The 5,651-nt window shown below is 47.7% G+C and overlaps 1 pseudogene; it reads right to left on the minus strand.

Annotated features, from left to right (window-relative positions):
- Positions 1–621: 621 nt before the first annotated feature.
- Positions 622–1,330, minus strand: LOC144502269 (histone H2B type 2-F-like; annotated as a pseudogene).
- Positions 1,331–5,651: the final 4,321 nt, after the last annotated feature.

Below are 5,651 nucleotides of genomic sequence, written 5' to 3' on the forward strand. Positions count from 1 at the left end.
CTTTTGGAATTTCCCACACTATAAATGATCAGACACGTCTCCAGAAGCTCACCTGTCCATCATCACCCCTTTCCTGATCACCAGATCATGAATATCCCCACAGATCCCTCCCTTACCACGGGTGGATGGATCCTTCTTGGGCATAGGATACCCGAGACAGAGGAACCCACCCCAGCAGGCCACAGGCATGCCATTTAAATGTACCTGACAGGATTTGCCTGGCAGCTGGTCCAGATGGTGCGGCCCCTGCTTGCCACTTGTTGAATACCAGCAGTGCTGAGGTGACACTATAAGTGGCCACTGAAGGGCTTCAATGGGCCTCTGGCCTGGATGGATGTTCTCCATTCTCCCTGCCCTGGTCTTCATGGGGGAATGGGGGCGTTGATGCTGTTTGGGAGTCAAGAAGGCAATGGACTCTCCTGTCCAAGCCTTCCTGCCCCATTGTATAGCCCACTCCTGCCTCCCAGCCTGCTCCTGGGGGCAGAGGTAAATTTTGCCCATAAGGTGGGAGAGGAACATTCAGGAAGCTTTTGCTGGATCCAGGTGAGCCCCATAATGATATGTTTTAAACATGTGTGTCGGGGCTTTTGCTGGGTGTGTTTTTCAGTGCATTGTACAGCTTTACTTGGAGTTGGGGTACTTGGTCACCATCTTTGTTCCCTCCGAGATGGCGTGCTTGGCCAGTTCTGAGGGCAGCAGCAGGTGCACGGCAGTCTGGATCTCCCTGGAGCTGATGGTGCTGTGCTTGTTATAATGGATCGGGCAGGAAGCCTCACCCACGATGCAATTCATAGAGTTCATAGAATCCCCACAATGCAGAAGGAGGCCATTCGGCCCATCAATTTTGTGCTGACCACAATACCATCCAGGCCCTATCCCTATAGCCCCATGCATTTATCCTAGCTAGTCCCCCTGGCATTAAGGGGCAATTTAGCATGGCCAATCCACCCAATCGCACATCTTTGGACTGTGGGAGGAAACCGGAGCACCCGGAGGAAACCCACGCAGACATGGGGAGAACGTGCAAACTCTACCCGGACAATGATCCAAACCTGGAATTGAACCCGGGTCCCTGGCGCTGTGAGGCAGTTGTGCTAACCACTGTGCCACCGTGCCACCCAGATGTCGCTGACGGTCGTGTCCATGATGCTCATGCTTTGGAGGAGATGCCAGTGTTGGGGTGAACTTGCTTCATCACTTTGTAGATGTAGATGGAGTAACTCTCCTTCCTGGACTTCCGCCTCCTCTTTTTGCCACCTTTCCGTAACAACTTCTTCAGGGCTTTCTTGCCATCCTTCTTGGAAACTTCTTGCTTCTTATCCTCACCCATTGCCACCTTCAATTTTTTGCTGGGTGTCTGTCGAGTTCCATCATGTGGAGTACCTGTAGCAGACCCACTCACACCACAGCAATCACTCCGATTCGCATCGATGCACGAGGTTCCTGCTCGGGCCAGAAGGGAAGCGGAAAAGCCCAGGAAAATCAGCATGAGGCTGACAAAAGCAGGATGAGTCCACCGTCTGAATTTTAATTCCCACTCTCCATGAATTCCAACAGGAAAGGAGTTTGATTTCCATCGGCACAATCTCACACATCAAGACCACGGCTGCTGTGGGAAATGGATAAATGACACAGTTATGTTCTGAGGCCTCATCATTGTAGGGTGGAGTACACGGAGCTTCACCCTGGCTGCAGTTAGCCACCTTATACTTGACTTAGGAGTGTTTGATGCAAAGAGAGGGGGGTCCCCGAAATGGGATGGGTTTCAATCCCTTGAAATGACTTCAACAAGACCCATGAGGTTGGCCTCTTGGAGTATGAGCTCCCTGATTGAGATAAGTATTGCCTGCCCAATCAGGGAGCCTCAGCTGTGTATAAAAATGGGAGTATCAGGCCAACTGACACTCTGGATTCTGACTGTGTACCTGAAGCACTCTTAGGAGTGGAGTTGAGTTTGTAAGAAAACGGAATTTGGTGAAGGGACACCGGCCTCTGAGGAGTTATTTCATCTCTCATCTTGAAACCACGTCACAGAACAACAGTCCTACAGTCCAAAGATGTGCAGATTAGGTTGATTGGCCATAGTAAATTGCTCCTTGCTCAGGGAGACTATCAGGGTGGATAAGTGGGGTTACAGGGATAGGGCCTGGGTGGGATTGTGGTCTGTGTAGATTCGATGGGCCGACTGGCCTCCTTCTGCACCGTAGAGCTTCTATAATTCAATGATTCTAACAAAGGGAAACCCTCATTAGTTGCTTTATTAATGGCCACATGAGTGTCCTTCTGTTTTTATTACAAAGCAGCTTTGCCTGACCTTTAATTGAGGGAGTATATTCACTGGTTGTGTAAACAGTCTCACTGATACTGTATCCTCCTAAACTCCAGCAGCAACAATTACAACCACTATGCACAGCCCCGTGTAACTGCTATTGTGAAGTTGCTGGATTGCATGGAAATGATGAGAAAGGCAAAGCAGGTTGAGCCGTTTACTGGGAGATCTTAGCAACTCTGACATGCTGTTTGTCTGCCCAATGCCAGGGGAGCATGCACTCACTACCCACATCTCACTTCCTGTGTACATGTCATCCCGAGGTACACATGGCCAGCCGGTCTACAGCTTCCCCATTTTAATTGGGACGACTGGTACCACAGGCATGTGACAATGTTAGATAGTGGTAACAAGTCACTATCTTTTTACAATATACAGAGCACAGACCTGGGCTGCAGCACATGGTGCATAGTCCATCTCGTCTCTTCCCACCCCCCTTTATACTATTACTCTAAGTCAGTACATAGTCCTTAAGCTTGGAGTTTGATGTGCTCAGAAGCTGATTTTTTAGCACAGCGGGCCAGGAAATTCAAGCAGCAGCCGATTTGCGCGATTTGCGTTGGGTGTCCGGCCCTGAGCGTGTCTCCCAGCCTAAGTTTTTTGGCATCGACGGATCCACGCTGAAAATCAGCTTCATGGACATTAGCATACGTTTACATACCTTACCATCTAATTAGCGGATCCGCGACTAGAATCTCCACCCCCGCTGGTGGATGTTTCCATAGTGGGCGGAATGCGTTCAGTCCCAAGTTGAGCTTCACATCGTGCCTCCGCTTCATCACAAAGAGTGCGTACTTCCGCCCACACAACATTGCCAGCTTCCACATCTACTTCAGACCCTCGGTCACCACTGAAATCCTTACCCACACTCACATCACCTCCATGCCTGAACACCCGAACGCTCTCCTGGTTAGTCTTCCATTGTCAGCCAGCCATAAGTGCCAGAGTGTACAAAATGCCCATATTCTGTTGCACAGCCAAGTCAATGGGCCTACTGAGACAATGGCTTCCCAAACACATTAGGGGAGGTGATGGCCTAGTGATATTATCACTAGACCATTAATCCAGAAACTCAGCTAATGTTCCGGGTTCAAATCCCACCATGGCAGCTAGTGGAATTTGAATTCAATAAAAACTACCTGGAATTATGAATCTACTGATGACCATGAATTCATTGTCGATTGTCGTGAAAACCCATCTGGTTCACTAATGTCCTTTAGGGAAGGAAATCTGCCGTTCTTACCTGGTCTGGCCTACATGTGACTCCAAAGCCACAGCAATGTGGTTGACTCTCAACTGCCCTCTGAACAAGGGCAACTAGGGATGGGCAATAAATGCTGGCCAGCCAGCGACGCCCGTGTCCGACAAATGAATTTTTAAAAAATGTCGCTAGTGTCAAGCAGACTGCAGATTACTATAATAGGGACAGACATCTTACACATTTGTCCTCACTCGCTGTTGATGCACAGTTAGTTATGGCTCAGTTGGTAACACACTTGCCTCCAAAGCCAGGTTAAGGGCTGGAAATGTCGCACAGGTCGCACGCTGGGTATTTCCAGCATTTTCTGTTTTAGTTTCACGCTTCGGAGACGTGAGTCTATAATCTAGGCTAACGTTCACTGTGTGGTTGCAGTGGGTAATACTGCATGACTGGAGGTGTCACCTTTCAGGTGAAACATTGTACCAAAGCACATTCTGCTCTCTCAGGTGAAGATGAAAAATCCCACCGCACTATTTGAAGAACAGGGGAGTTTCCTCATTTCCTGCTCAACATGTGATTCTCAATAAATGTTTGTAAAACAGATAATCGAATAATTATCACCTTTCTATCTTTTTTATTCATTCATGGGTCATGGGTGGCACTGGCTGGCCAGCATTTATTGCCCATCCCTAGTTGCCCTTGTTTAGAGGGCAGTTGAGAGTCAACCACATTGCTGTGGCTCTGGAGCCACATGTAGGCCAAACTGGGTAAGGACAGCAGATTTCCTTCCCTAAAGGACATTAGTGAACCAGATGGGTTTTTCCGACAATTGACAATGGTTTCATGATCACCAGTAGATTCTTAATTCCAGGTATTGTTTGATTTTGAATTCAAATTCCCCTATGTGCCGTGGCAAGATTCGAACTCGGGTCCCCAGAACATTAGCTGAGCTTCTGGATGAATAGTCTAGTGATAATACCACTAGGCCATCGCCTCCCTATTCATGGGAGCCGGCTGTGTGCAAAATTAGTTTCTCCATTTCCTACATTACAACAGTGTCTATGCTTCAAAAATGTTCTCTTTTCTTTTAACATTTGTCTTTATTTTGTTGTTTCATCCCCAGAGAGAGAGATTCAGTGTGGGTCAGAGTGGATCAGATGCATTGATCTGTGATTAGGGAATTATCCTGGTTGGATTTAGTCTGCTCCGGGTTGCAGGGTTGTGAGATGAACCGTTGCTTGTGGCTGGGTGAACTGTCAAACACACCAATTATAGCTGGTGCTGCATGCTTCGATTGCAAAAGGCAACTAAAACTGGCTTACGTGTGTTGAAAAGAAGAGACTGAAAAGAACTGAGGGTCGGACAATTTAAAATACGCACAAGGAAGGATGTGTCACAAATTTGGCTTTGCTGGAACTAATTTTCCAAATATTTCTGGTCGAGAGAATCAGGGAAAACATCAATGACTTCCTGCCCAAGCATTCCCCGCAGTCAAGACTCTATGCAAGGTGTGAAAGAAACACTCAGTAAGTAGTAACTGGGTCACAGGAAAAATCACACTTTTACCTCAGCCTTCATCCCCAGAGTTAGTCAGATTCCTGCTCAGTTCAGAGTTAGGCCTACCCACAGAGTCTCACAAAAATCTTCTTCAAACCCTGTTCTTCCAAATCGAGTGGTCAGCACTGCTGCCTCACAGCGTCAGGGACCTGGGTTCGATTCCTGGCTCGGGGTCACTGTCTGTGTGGAGTCTGCACGTTCTCCTCGTTTCTGCGTGGGTTTCTCGAGTGCTCCAGTTTCCTCCCACAGTCCAAAGATGTGCGTGTGAGGTGGATTGGCCATGCTAAATTGCCCCTTAGTGTCAGGGGCACTAGCAGGCTAAATACATGGGGTTACAGGGAGAGGCTGGGATTTTTGTCAGTGTATGTTCAATGGACCAAATGGCCTCATCCTGCACTGTAGTGATTCTATGAGTAAACACTGATGGAAGTATGGTTGATCATCACAATTTTTAAATTTTCCTACCATTGCTTTTTTTCCAGAAATCAATTTGTTAACTTAATCTCAAGCCATCCCTTAATGTTCACTTCACTTTCACTTCAAGGCTTCCTCCAATTCAGGGTC

The sequence above is a fragment of the Mustelus asterias genome, chromosome 13 (assembly GCF_964213995.1).
Source record: "Mustelus asterias chromosome 13, sMusAst1.hap1.1, whole genome shotgun sequence".
NCBI classification, from domain to species: domain Eukaryota; kingdom Metazoa; phylum Chordata; class Chondrichthyes; order Carcharhiniformes; family Triakidae; genus Mustelus; species Mustelus asterias.